This window comes from Mus musculus, chromosome X, assembly GCF_000001635.26.
Source record: "Mus musculus strain C57BL/6J chromosome X, GRCm38.p6 C57BL/6J".
NCBI lineage: Eukaryota > Metazoa > Chordata > Mammalia > Rodentia > Muridae > Mus > Mus musculus.
Genome location: NC_000086.7, coordinates 93,151,880 through 93,166,563, shown reverse-complemented (window position 1 = coordinate 93,166,563; position 14,684 = coordinate 93,151,880). Strand labels below are relative to the sequence as shown.

Below are 14,684 nucleotides of genomic sequence, written 5' to 3'. Positions count from 1 at the left end.
AGGGGTAGTCTCTGGATGATCCATCCTTTCGTCTTAGCTCCAAACTTTGTCTCTGTAACTCCTTGCATGGGTGTTTTGTTCCCTATTCTGAGGAATGAAGTATCCACATGTTGATCTTCCCTCTTCTTGATTTTCTTGTGTTTTTTTTAAAACTTTTTTTTTAAACTTTTTTTTTTTTTTGTTTGTTTTTGTTTTTCGAGACGGGGTTTCTCTGTATGTGTAGCTCTGGCTGTCCTGGAACTCCTGGAACTCACTCTATAGACCATGCTGGCCTCAAACTCAGAAATCCGCCTGCCTCTGCCTCCCGAATGCTGGGATTAAAGGCATGCACCACCATGCCTGGCTCGATTTTCTTGTGTTTTGCAAATTGTATCTTGGGTATTCGAAGTTTCTGCTAGCCCCTTTCCTATACCCATTATCCACTGTCTCTCCATTTGTCTTTCTCCAATGCTGCCATCTTTTTATTGAAATATACCATTTATATTTCAATGTACACAATCATTGAAATTCTGGTATGTTTTCCTAGCATGAACAAGCCTGTGTACTCAGGGCCCCAGATGTCCTTTGCAGTGCTGAGTTTCTATTTGTCTATTCTTTTCCTCCTAACACAGTAGAGCTGTCTTACTTTCTTTCTTTCTTTCTTTCCTTCTTTCTTTCTTTCTTTCTTTCTTTCTTTCTTTCTTTCTTTCTTTCTTTCTTTTTATTAGGTATTTTCTACGTTTACATTTTCAATGCTATACCAAAGGTCCCCCTTACCCACCCCCCAATCCCCTACCCACCCACTCCCCCTTTTTGGCCCTGGGGTTCCCCTGTACTGGGGCATATAAAGTTTGCAAGTCCAATGGGCCTCTGTTTCCAGTGATGGCCGACTAGGCCATCTTTTGATACATATGCAGCTAAAGACAAGAGCTCCAGGGTACTGGATAGTTCATATTGTTGTTCCACCTATAGGGTTGCAGTTCCCTTTAGCTCCTTGGGTAATTTCTCTAGCTCCTCCATTAGGGGCCGTGTGATCCATCCAATAGCTGACTGTGATCATCCACTTCTGTGTTTGCTAGGCCCCGGCATAGTCTCACAAGAGAGAGCTATAACTGGGTCCTTTCAGCAAAATCTTGCTAGTGTATGCAATGGTGTCAGCATTTGGAAGCTGATTATGGGATGGATCCCTGCATATGGCAATCACTAGATGGTCCATCCTTCCGTCACAGCTCCAAATTTTGTCTCTGTAACTCCTTCTATGGGTGTTTTGTTCCCATTTCTAAGAAAGGGTAAAGTGTCCACACTTTGGTCTTCGTTCTTCTTGAATTTCATGCGTTTGGCAAGTTGTATCTTATATCTTGTGTATCCTAAGTTTCTGGGCTAATATCCACTTATCAGTGAGTACATATTGTGTGAGTTCCTTTGTGATTAGGTTACCTCACTCAGGATGATGCCCTCCAGGTCCATCCATTTGCCTAGGAATTTCATAAATTCATTTTTTTAAATAGCTGAGTAGTACTCCATTGTGTAAATGTACCACATTTTCTGTATTCATTCCTCTGTTGAGGGGCAACTGGGTTCTTTCCAGCTTCTGGCTATTATAAACAAGATACTGGCTTAAAAGAATGTGATCAACATGGTTGATCTGATGGGGAAAAAAGTTGTGTCATCACACATGTGTACATACTTTCAAATTTCATTTACATGCAATTATGCACTAGCTGCTTTTCTTTTCTTTTAATTAAAAATGTTACATTTTTATTTGCTTTGTATGTGTATGTGTATATCTGTATGGATGTGCATGTGCCATGCATGTGTATAAATGTTAGAGGATCAACTTCCAAGAGTCAGTTTCCTCCTACACCATGTAAGCAGAATGTAAGAGTACCAGGAATCAAATTAGGTCTTGAGGCTTGGCAGCAGGCACCACTACTCAGTGGGCCATGTCATTGGTCTCTTAATTAATTTAGTTTTTCATAGATTTTTTTGAGACAAGATCTATATATTCCAGGCTAGTCTTAAACTTCCTGTGTAATGGATATTAGTCTTGAGCTTCTGCCCTTATTGATGCATAAGCTTTGTGATGGTTTGTATATCCTTGGACCAGGGAGTGGCACCATCTGAAGGTGTGGCCTTGTTGGAATAGGTGTGACCTGGTTGGAATGGGTGTGTCACTGTGGGTGTGGGTACAAGATCCTCACCCTAGTTGCCTGGAAGTCAGTCTTCCACTAGTAGCCTTTTGATGAAGACATCGAACTCTCAGCTCCTCCTGCGCCATGCCTGCCTGGATACTGCCATGCTCCACCTTGATGATAATGAACTGAACCTCTGAACCTGTAAGCCAGCTCCAATTAAATGTTGTTTTTTGTAAGACTTGCCTTGGTCATGGTTTCTGTTCACAGCAGTAAAACCCTAACTAAGATAGAAGCTGGTACTAGGAGTGGCGTGTTGCTGTGATAGGCCTGACCATGCTTTTATTTGAAAGAATGTGGATTTTTGGACTTTGGATTTGGAACTCAGTGGAATGTTTTAAATGGGGCTTAATGGGTCATCCTAGTAGAAATATGGAAGACTTTGTTGCTGGGAGTAATTTGAACTGTGTTGACCTGGCCCAAGAGATTTCAAAGGAGAAGAATTTCAGTATGTGGCATAAAGACTGTTTTTTGTGGTATTTTGGTGAACAATGTGGCTACTTTTTACCCTTGTCTGAAAAGTCTGCCTGAGGCTGAGGTGAAGAGACTTGGATTAATTGCATTAATTGCATTGACAAAGGAAGTTTCAAAAAAGCCCAGCAGAGACTGTTCTCTGGTTAAGTCTCACAAAGAGAAGTTTGAACAAGCATAGCAAGCTTAGAAAGGCAAAATATAAAATATATGGTTCGAGTATTAAAAGCATACCAGGAAGTGAAATGGGGCAAAATCCTGTGTTCTAGGAAATAACAGATTAAGGGAGTGGGACCTTGGGGCAAGACCCTACCCAGCTGAATTTAGAACCAGACATGGTGGTACACACCTTTAATCCCATGAGACAGGCATGCTGATCTCTGCATTCAAGGTCAATCTACAGAGCAAGAACCAGGATAGCCAAGCTTAGGCAGTGAAGAATTTAGAAAACATAAAGCTAGTGATAATGTAATAGTACAAGGGGATCATATTCTAGTCCCTGTAAGCAGCAGAACTCGGCAGCTTCAGCCATGTGGCTCTGGCTCTAGAGTTAAGAATGGAAGGAACTACTGGGAAAATTGATGCTGGTTAGCTGGAGCTAAGGAATTAGTGGTGAATAAGAAGAGACCAGCATCGTTGAGGTGAAATCTTCTGGAAATTGTTTTCTGGGAGCACAAAGAAGCTGTGTTCCAGAGATAACCAAGGTTGTACCTCATGCTATGGCTGGACTTGGTAATGTGTAAGAGTCACTCAGGTGATACTGCTTGTGAAGGAAGGAATGAATGGATCATGGAGAGAAGCTAAGGCTTAGCACTGTGAGAGGCCAGGGAAGGCCATTGGAGAAGGTGAAGCCTCAGCAGTAGCTGATGGCCCAGGACTGAAGGGGTCATGCAAAGGATTTGAGGCTTGGCACCCTGAAGAGAGCCTATGAGAGGCTATTGGTGAAGCCTAGTTGGAGTGGAACACCCCAGTGCATGGGAGATGTCAGTACCATGGGATGATCACCAAGAACAGCAGCCTTAGTGGAGTGGATCAACCTGAGCTTAGAGTGCTACAGAGGGCAGAGCTGGAAAAGTGATGCCAGCCCTTAGGAGGAGTCCAAAAGATCAAATGGAATCACAGACACTGAAACAAGCTGTAACATTGAAATTGCCTTGGAGACTCTAAGATGTTAAAGATGCCAGAGCCATGGGATACATGCTGAGGAAAGCTGCTAACAGGGAGTGGAACCTGCCCAGGAGGAAGCAGTTTGTTGCAGTCAACAAAGATGAAAAAGGAGTGGAGATCTGAAGACCGCTTTGACATCAGCCATGGAGATGCAGAGTTTGGAGTTTGCCCAGCTGGTTTCCTGCCTTGCTTTGGGGATTACAGTTAATTAAGTTGAGTGAATCTTAGAAGAGACCTTGAACTTTGGACTTTTAACATTGTTGCGATTGCTATAGACTATGAGGACTTTGAAAGTTGGACTAAATGCATTTTGCATTATGCTATGTTTAAGTATGACCCCCATAGACTCATGTTTTTGAACAAGTCTATGGGGACCAGGGCGTGGAATGTGATGATTTGTATATCCTTGGACCAGGGAGTGGCACCATCTGAAGGTGTGACCTGGTTGGAATGGGTGTGTCACTGTGGGTGTGGGTATAAGATCCTCACCCTAGTTGCCTGGAAGTCAGTCTTCCACTCACAGCCTTTGGATGAAGACATAGAACTCTCAGCTCCTCTTGCGCCATGCCTGCCTGGATACTGTCATGCTCCCACCTTGATGATAATGGACTGAACCTCTGAACCTGTAAGCCAGCCCCAATTAAATGTTGTTTTTTATAAGACTTGCCTTGGCCATGGTTTCTGTTCACAGCAGTAAAACCCTAACTAAGACAAGCTTCCATGCTGGATTTATGCAGTACTGGGGATGAAGCTCAAGGCTTGCTGCATGCTAAGTGAGTATTCTACTAGCTGAGCTACATCCCAAGTACATATTCTTTTGTGACTGAATTCTTTCTCTCAACACTTAGTCCATGAGACTGATTTATTTGTTTTGTGTGTTCAATGTTCATTTATTGTTTCCTAGCTAGTATCTCATTATCTGAGTATACTATAAGATTCTCATCCATTCTGCTGCTCATATACATTAGATTGATTACCTCTGTTTTTGGCTTTTATGAATAATGTTACTGTAAACATTCTGAAACATCCTTCTAGTAGATATTTGTGTACATGTTGATTATTTTTAAAGTAAAGCATGGAATCATGGCCCCAGGAAATGCTTATGTTCAACTTCAGTCGATACTGAGTTTTCAAAATTGTTTTAACCAATTCACCATTCTTCCTTCAATACAGTTCTAGTTGTTCCATATTCTTGTTGGCACTTGGTACTATTTGTAATTTTGATTCTAGCTCTTTTGTGGCTGCACAGTGGCAAGACATTGTAGTTTTAATTTGCATTTCTTTAATATAGAAATAGGCTCCTTCCCCCTTTTTTTTTTTACTCATTTGGATTTTCCCTTTTGTACACTGACTTATCAAGTCTTTTATCCATTTTTCTATTGAACTGTCTGCTTCTTTCACATAAGCTTTTCTCTTATGTACATCGTGGCATCTTGCTTTGAAAGATCTTAGGTGTACTTACATAATCTGATTTAAATTTTGTTTGCATAATTTTCCCAATAAGATTAGGCTGTTTAATTTATGCTGAAAGAATGAAGAGCCTTATTTTTATGCTCACTGTGTGTTGGTTCCAAAATGATGTTGTAAGTAACTTGGCAAGGAAAACAAGTATTTTGAAAAATTTCACCACTTCAACTATGCTGATGGCTTGTGCTCTGTTTTAACATGATAAAGCTTAGCAGCTAGAATGAGTTCAGCCACCATTTCACTCTGCTTTAGCAGGCATTGTGTGAGCATTTTAGGTACATCATTTTCATTTTATGTCCTGCAGATTGCTAGAAAAAGATTCATTTGATCCCAATATGCAATTTTTGTTCTTTCATCTTCAGCCCAATCATTCTTCTTACCCCTAATCGCTGAGTTTTTGTTTATAATGTCCTGCTTTTAATCTGTAATCCATTTCAGGCTTTACAGGTGATAATTTCAAACAATCTGAAAAATATGTAAAGTAAAATAGCTCAACAAGAGATTGCCAAATTCAGGCATGGTTCTACCTTTAGATTTTTAACTAGTTTAACTCATAGGAGGAAGGTCATGATATCAGCATCATTTTATAGATGGTGAAGCTGAAACCCAGAAAAAGTAATTTGGCAAAGTCATGAAGATGGTAAGTGGGGAATATAGAATTTGAGTCCTGGTGCCTATCCCTCAATATCTTTACCTGACATTATCAGATAAACATGGCAGACTTTCATTTCTAAAATGCTCATTGATCTCTCTCTCTCTCTTTCTCTCTCTCTTTCTCTCTCTCTTTCTCTCTCGATGATTATTGAATCTCACTGTGAAGTCCAAATTGCCCTTGATGCTCGGGGTAGCCTTAAAATTGCTATCCTCTTGCTTTGGCTTCCCAATTGCTGAGATTATAGGCATGTGCCACTACTTCAGGTCACACTTTACATATTTTCCCTCCATTGATATCATTATTGGAAACAATGAAACTCTAAATGGTCGACTTATGAAAACTGGCAAGGTTGGTCAGTATGTTTTATGCTTCTCAGTTGCTGGAGATAAGACATATGTACATGGCTCTGTGATCTTCCCTTTTCTCCATAAGCTCAGGCAGGCCATTTGGAGTCTTTTTCCTCTTCTGTGGAGCAGAACCTGGCCTTTGGGTAAATAGTAGCAGAAGCCAGGCCATATCCTTGTCTCTAGTCTCACATTTGGACTTGGGGCTTTATGGATCTTAAACCTCAGTGATGCTTTGTATCCTAGGAATGGATAAGAAGCCTCTATTTTGAATATGAACTCAATTGATGAAAAAGCTGCACTGCAATTCCCCATTTGCTGCTATCCCTAATGTAAATCTCAATGGGATAGCAAGCAATGTTTTGGCCCATACAAATGATGTTGGGGGTTATTAAATATGATTTTCATTTATAAAGAAGATCCCCTGGGTGGCTCTTATCTTTGTTTTGGGAAACAAATTGGCCCTTATCTAACATTCTGAATATTAAAATAGAATTGGATATGGAATTTTGCTTTGGACCTCATCCAAAAGATTCTAATTACCAAGGCATACTAAGAACTAGATATAAAGTAGTCTTGCGTAGAAAGTGGACCAGACCCCAAGCATACTGTTAGTGAAGATTTAGCTGTTCATTTGTGTTTTATACCTGTGAGTTCTTTTCTTAAAACAAATACTTTTTTCTTGTATAATAACATGACAAATGTTTAAAAATATCTCTTCAGATATGGAATGAAAAAAGTAAAACAGAAATGCTTTGGCTTTTTGTTTTTCAGCTGTGGCTCTGATGGTCCCATTTAGAATTCTGCAAATATGAGTATTTCTAGATTATAGTTAGTAGAAATTATTAAGTGGAGACCTTGAGAGTCAGACTTACTGTCTGGAATTTGCTCTCTAACCTTTAGCATTTTTATGAGCTGATTAGTCCTTCAGAATCCACTGGGAGATCACATTTTAAAAATGTGTATTTGGCAGAAGCTACTGTGTTTGGGCAACAAACAGAGGCCAATGTGGGTGGCTAATGTTATGAGACAGGAATCTAAACAATGAGAAGCAAGAGATTTAGCAAGAACTATTGGTTGTCTCTAGGTCTTATTTTTTTTCTCTGTTTTAACTTTTAGTCTTTCCACTTTTGCCAAATGTTTATCATTCTTGCACAGCAAAAATGAGATTAACAATGTGGTAGTCCAATAGCAACCCCCCACCAACTGGAAATATCTTTTCTTCTTGTCTGCTATGTCTTAATTCTGCCCCCTACTTTGCTAATAACTTTATAATTTATTTGGTAAGCAACATGTAAGTTTCTGCTAGGTATTACCATAACAAAACAGTATTTACTTGAGACATACAGTGCAATTTTATCAATTCTGTTAATGAGAGATTGTGTATGGTTTTATCTTTTGACTTTCTTTCATTTATATTTTATGGAGACAGGCTTTCACTACATATACCTGGCTGGCATGGAACTCTTTATGTAGACCAGGCTGATCTTGAAGTTATAGAGATCTGGCTGCCTCTACCTTCTGAGTGCTGAAATTAAAGGCATGTACCACTATATCTGGCCTACATTTTTTTATTGGATATTTTCTTTATTTACATTTTAAATGTTATTCCATTTCCTGGTTCCCCCCCTCCTGGAAACCCCATATACCATCCCCTCCCCCTGCTTCTATGAGGGTGTTTCTCCACTCACCCACCCACTCCCACCTCCCCACTCTCAATTTGCCTACACTGGGGCATCTATCATGCCTTCATAGGACCAAGGACCTCTCCTCCCATTGATGCATGACAAGGCCATCGTCTGCTACATATGCAGCTGGAGCCATGTGTACTCCTTGGTTGGTGGTTTAGTCCCTGGGTGTTCTGGGGGGTCTGGTTGGTTGATATCGTTGTTCTTCCTATGGGGTTGCAAACCCCTTTAACTCCTTCAGCCCCTTCTCTAACTCTTCTATTAGGTACCCTGTGCTCAGTCCAATGGTTGTGTGCTTATATTTGACTCTGTGTTTGTAAGGCTCTGGCAGGGTCTCTCAGGAGACAGCCATATCAGGCTCCTTTCAGCAAGCTCTTCTTGGCATGCACAATAGTGCCTGGGTTTGGTAACTTTATATGGGATGGATCTCCAGGTGAGACAGTCGCTAGGTGGCCTTTCCTTTAGTCTCTGCTCTACACTTTATCTCCATATTGGTTCCTGTGAGTGTTTTTGTACTCCTTCTAAGAAGGACCAAAGTGTCCACACTTTGGTCTTCCTTCTTCTTGAGCTTCATGTGGTCTATGAATTGTATCCAGGTTATTTGGAGCTTTTGGGTTAGTAAACACATATCAGTGACATTTGAAAGGGCAGGTATAATACTTTAAAGTTCCCCATAGAGTGTAGATCATGCTCCTTGATTTATTGAAAGGATTGCAGGCAGACCAATCCATAACCTAACTCCACCTCCAAAGTCCAAAGTTTGGAAGGGATTGGGCTCTCAGTGCCACTTTTTTTTGGCTTTAAACACTATAATTTTCCATGGGGGTGCTATTATGGACTTTATTTATTTTGACAGGTTCTCGTGTATACAGGCTGCCCTGGAACTTGCTTTGGTCCCACTGATTCTACTTTCCAAGTGTGTTTCTAGGATACTAGACATGCAACCAGTTTATACTGTGCTGGGGTTCAGGCCTAGGGTTTCAAGCATGCTAGGCAAGCTACATCACCAGCTTTTACTGATATGTTTTATTAGGGCGTTTGGCCATTCTGAAGGTCTTTTAGTTGCTTAGAATAAGGTAGGGTATAAGAAACACCTAGTCGGTAGGTGTCCTATGAGTGATGTGCTATTTGTTGGGGTGATACTGATGACCCCATTTCGTTATTTCTGTAAGTTCTACAGTCCATTTCCTGAAGCAGTATTCCTGCACCCTGCCAGAACAGGCATAGAAACACTCAACCCTGAGGGCTGGGAAAATGGCTCTACATTTGCTCTACACACATAAGGACCTGAATTTAAATCCCCAACACCCACAAGCAGATCTCAGTAATCTGGCATTGTGTTGTGGAGTCAGGTGAATCCCAGAGATTGCCTGGCTGAATTGGCTCTGACTTATTTATGAATTGACATGGGCATATGCACCTGCATATTCTCATAGATGCGACCTCCCCACCCAAGAAATGTCCCTTTTCATCCTTGGCCTGTGAGATAAAGCATCAGGAGAAAGCCTGTCTTCAGTACTCCATGCTAGCTCAATCATTAATCCCTCACTGTCTCCTGGACATTAGATTTTCTTGTCTGGCTCTCACCCCTGTAAGACCCAATACTTCCTGTTTCTTGTATACCCATGTTTCTTCCTTCTTCCCTCCCACCCCCTCCTTCTTTCCCAGCCCCTTTCCCTCCCATTCCTTCCTTCTTTGCTCCATCAGAGATTCTCAGAGACAGATAGTTTTCATATCAGATTGATTTTATTTTCACCAGAGTCAAAGCAGTGTGTAGTACTGATATTTTCAGACTACACAGTTTGGCATTGCTCAGCTACCAAGCCATTTCACAGATTTCCAGGTCTTTGGTTGGCATGCTGAGTCTACTTGCATTCTTAATCACTTGCTGCTATGTTCGAGCTTCTTCCTAGTACCTGTTGACAGCTCTTTCAACAAAGGGCGGTAGTGACCGAATAGTTCTTTCCCCTCGCCTTTATTGGTCCTTTGTTTTTGGTGGTGTAGTTTTCTTCGAAGTCTTTCTTTTAGGCATGCTTGGCAGTGTTTTCTTGCTCTTCTTCTTAGGCTCCTGCACCTGGAAGTTCAACAGAGTAAGGTGACAAGGGCACATCAGTCTTCGAAAAGCTGGAATACGTGAAGGGGATTGTAGGAGACGGGCTAAGAAAGGGTTAGGAGTGCTGGGGGAGGGTAAATCACCTGAGAAAGGACTATGCTTACCTTGGGGTTTCTTATCTTCTTGTTACATTTGGAACAGGGCTGACCATGGCAAATCTTCACTGTCTTGGGTTTGGATGCCGAAGTTGATGGCACAACATCCTGTGTCAGATAGTGTGTCTTCTTAGTTGCTTTCACCATCCTGATGCCTTGTGGTGGTCTGGTCCAGAGCTCTCAGAGGCACGGTCTTATGAACCCACCCTGAACAATGGGAGGCCACACCCCTGAATCCTGATTGGTCAGCAAGGTCCATCTCAGCTAATAGTGGCTGAGGAGCTGCTCTGACATCACAAAGCACCTTGCTGCCTGGTGGGAGCAGGCATTAGGGTGGAGATCACTCTGGTTGAGGGAGATGCTATGAAGGCAATAGTGGCTGGATACAGACTGGGAGGTTTTTTTTTTGTTTGTTTGTTTGTTTTTTTTTTTTTAACATCTCCAAGAGACTCATGCCACCCTTTTTTATATTCCCATCTTTAGTTGTGATGGAACATGTGACTGTGAGTTTGCCCCCGTGAACTCTTCCTGAAACTCCCCTACCCCATTCAATGGTTCATTCTGTCATGTCTCCTCCTTAGTTATTAACACTTAGCTAGATTTTGGCATATTAAACCTTCCAAATTTAATTCCACATTCTTCCATAATTACTTAAGTATCATTGTATATGTGAATCACCCCATAAATGAAAACAAAAAGAATATATTCATGAATGAATATCTTCCTATCTGGTGAATTTAGCATTCAAAACTGACATTTTTGGTTACATGTGGATGGCTAGTTTTTTAAAATTATTTTACTTATATCCCAAATGTTGTCTCCCCTTCCTGGTCTCCCTGTCGCAGAGTTCCTGACCCAATTCCCCCACCCCTTCTTCTCTGAGTTTGTGCCCCCCTTGGCCATCCCCCTTCTCTGTGGCATCAAGTCTTTACAGGATTAGGCACATCCTCTCCCACTGAGGCCAGACAAGGCAGTCTGTCCTCTGCTACATATGTGCCAGGGTCCTCAGACCAGCCAGTGTATGCCCTTTGGTTGGTGGCTTAGTCTCTGGGAGATACCAGGGTTCTGGGTTAGTGGAGACTGTTGGTTTGATGACAGAAGTCTTTAATCCCATCACTTCGTAGGTAGAAGTAGGCATTTCTCTATGAGTTCCATTCAGTCAAGGCTCCATGATGAGACACACTGTCTTGACCTGAGGCCTTGGTAGGATGCTTGTCTAATATACCCAATGTTGAACGTTTGATCTTTGGTACTACATTAAAAAAATCAAGCAGGGCGTGGTGGCGCATGCCTTTAATCCAAGCACTTGGGAGGTAGAGGCAGGTGGATTTTTGAGTTTGAGGCCAGCCTGGTCTACAGAGTGAGTTCCAGGACAGCCAGGACTACAGAAGAGAAATCCTGTCTCAACAAACAAACAAACAAACAAACAAACAAACAAAAAACCAAAACAAAAAACAAAAACAAAAACAACCTCATCCACATCTTCTAGAATCACCCTGTGAGAGAGAATATATGTCTGAGTAAATGTGCACTATTGCAGTGTTAACTATCTGCACATTGCGGTGCAACTGATTGCTAGACTCTTTTCTGCTTACAAAACAGGAACTCTATACCCATCCTTACAGGGCTTCCTTCCTTCCTTCCTTCCTTCCTTCCTTCCTTCCTTCCTTCCTTCCTTCCTTCCTTCCTCCCTCCCTCCCTCCCTCCCTCCCTCCCTCTCTCTCTCTCTCTCTCTCTCTCTCTCTCTCTCTCTCTTGAAACAGGCTTTGCCATGCTGTCCAGAATGGCCTGGAACTTGTTGTTTAGTCAAACATGGCCTTGGGACTCATGACCCTTTACCTCAATCTCTCTAGGGCTGGAATTACAAGTATGAGCTCTCTCATGCAGCTTGCCTAGCCTCTTCCTCTCCATTCTCTCTTTCCCTCTTTCCCTGTGATAGTGACCTAACCTAGGGCTTTGTATATAGCTAAGCATTCACTGGACCATGTATTTATGTGCACTGTACCACTACACTACACACCCTCAACCTGGTTAAGATTGTTTTGAATCTGTAGATCAATGTGGGGAAATTGTAATCTAATAATATAGAGACTTCCAATGCCTTCTGGGGTTTGCTTCAACCATGCCTAGGATTCTGTCATCTGTCACCAAGGCAGTACTCCCCACATCTCTAGACAACATTAAAGGCAATGTTCTTTTAGGCTGAGTCTAAGCCCAGTGTTCATATACGGGTACCCTGTTTTCTAGTCCAGGACCTAATTCAAAGCTGAGGGAGCCAGAATGACTTACATAAAGTCCATCTCTGCCCTGTAAACAACAAAACATTTTTGTGTTGATCTGTTGAGACAACTATGCGACCACTGATGGTTTGTTTGTTTTCAGTTTTCAAAACAAGGTTTCTCTGTGTAGCTCTGTCTATCCTGGAACTTACTCTATAGGCTGGCCTCAAACTCAGAAATCTGCTGCCCGCTTGTCTCCAGAGTGCTGGAATTACAGGTGTGCATCACCATGGCCTGGTTGGTTTTAAATTTGTTAATCATTTGTTTGTTTATTTGTTTATATTGTGTTTGTGTGTGTATACACATATATATGCCATAGTGTGTATCTGTGTGTGCAGGTCAGAAAATTGGCTCACTCCTACCATGTGGATTCTGGGAATTGAACTTAGGTGGTCAGATTTGGAAAGAGGCATCTTTACCCATTGAGCATCAAAAGGCCTACAGTCACTTCACTTTTTTTTTCATGGAATTTAGTTACAGCCAGGCATGGTAGTGCATACCTTTAATCCTAGCAGTGATAGGAGGATTTCTGTGAGTTCAAAGCCAGCTTGGTCTACATTATAAGTTCTGTGTCAGCCAAAACTATATAGTGAGATCCTGTCTTATAAAAACAAAACAAACAAAAAAAGAATGTCACTTCATCTGGGCATGGTGATACATGGCTGTAATTCCAGCACTTGGAACACTGATAACAAGAAGAGCACAGGTTCCAAGCCTGCACTGGCCACAGAGTGAGATGCTGTCTCAAAACTAAGGAAGAAAACATCTGGTGTGCTGGTTGGTACCCACTTGTATCCCAGCAACTGGGAGGTAGAAGCAAGATGGTCAGCAGTTCAAGACCATTCTTGGCTATATAGAGCAAGTTAAGGCCACCCTGGCCTACAGGATACTGTCTCAAAAAAAATATGGAAGGAGGTGATGATGGCTAAAGAGGTAGTTTAGTTGAGAGAACTTGTTGCAATGGATTGAACTAAAGAATATCATCCTGAGTGAGGTAACCCAAACCCAGAAAGACACTAACGGTATGGTATGTACTCATTGATAACTGGATATTAGCCATAAAGTATAGGATAACCATGCTACAACCCATAGACCCAAAGAAATTGGGTAATAAGGAGGGCCCAAGGGAACATATGAGAATCTTATTCAGAAGGGGAAACTAAATAGACATCAGAGGTGGATGGAGAGAGGGAACTGGATAGGGGAGGAAGTGTTGAGGCTTGGTCTGCCCCCAAGGTCTAGTTGCCTCACAGACTAGGGAACCCTCACATAACCAAGTGATGCTATGTGACCTTGCTCCTTAATTTAAAACTATTTGTTGAATAAAGATTCCTACAGCAGAAGAAAGTTAGGCAGAGTTTTGGTTTCTAGGCTTGGGGTCTGAGGCAGAACCACAGGAGGGAAGAGAGAGAAGGTGGAGAGAGAAGACTCCATGGGGTAGATGAATCATGAAAACATGGCCATGAGGGCTGCCAATTGTAATATGAGCAGCCCAGATGGAACATGGCAAGTCATAACTTGGGGTTATTGGCAGGGAAGTAGACATAATAGCCGAGAGGGTAGATATCTGCCAAACTCTACTGCTGTTAAGGCTTATTATGAAAATAAAAGTTTTGTGTCTTTTATCTGGGAAATAAATAATCAGAGGCAGGGTAGAAACTCCTGACTGAGATGAAATGATTACTACAACATTTGTAGAAGAAGGGACCAGGGACGGGGATCAGATGTGGCGAGAGGTGGGAGAGGGCTGGAAGTGAGAATGGAAATCAGTGAGGAGCATATCTGAGACTAGCTGGAGGCCTGAGATGGACGATGCTCCAGGGAGCCTATGGGGGTGACCCTAGCAGAGATTCCTACCAGTAGGGGATATGGAGACAGAAGTGTCCTCCTCTCACACCCAGGTGGGACTTCCAGTGGAGGGAGGAGGACACCAACCCACCAACAAAACTTTCAAGCCAAAATTTGTCCTGCCTACAAGATGCGCAGGCATAAAGACGGAGAAGAGACTGAAGGAATGGCTGACCAATGACTGCCCCAACTTGAGACCCACCCCATGTGACAGAGCCAACCCTTGACACTGGGCCTATGGGGGTTCACAGACACTAAACCACCAACCAAAGAGATTCCAGGTGCTGGACCTAGGCCCCCTCCACATTTATAGCAGATGTGTAGCTTAATCTTTATATGAGTCTCCTGACACTTGGAAAGGGAGCTGTCTGTGACTCTGATGTCTG

At 42.1% G+C, this 14,684-nt stretch overlaps 1 non-coding gene and 1 pseudogene across 2 annotated transcripts; both read right to left on the bottom strand.

Moving 5' to 3' along the window:
- Positions 1-1,579: 1,579 nt before the first annotated feature.
- Positions 1,580-1,662, bottom strand: Gm24123. Its single transcript, XR_003953220.1, has one exon. It is a non-coding gene; the product is annotated as a small nucleolar SNORD12/SNORD106 (small nucleolar RNA).
- An 8,028-nt stretch (positions 1,663-9,690) lies between these two features.
- 1700003E24Rik (RIKEN cDNA 1700003E24 gene) lies at positions 9,691-10,343 on the bottom strand (annotated as a pseudogene). Its single transcript, NR_103799.1, has 2 exons — positions 10,181-10,343; positions 9,691-10,037 (listed from the first exon to the last, which is right to left on the bottom strand). The product of NR_103799.1 is annotated as an RIKEN cDNA 1700003E24 gene (long non-coding RNA).
- Between the last annotated feature and the right edge of the window lie 4,341 nt (positions 10,344-14,684).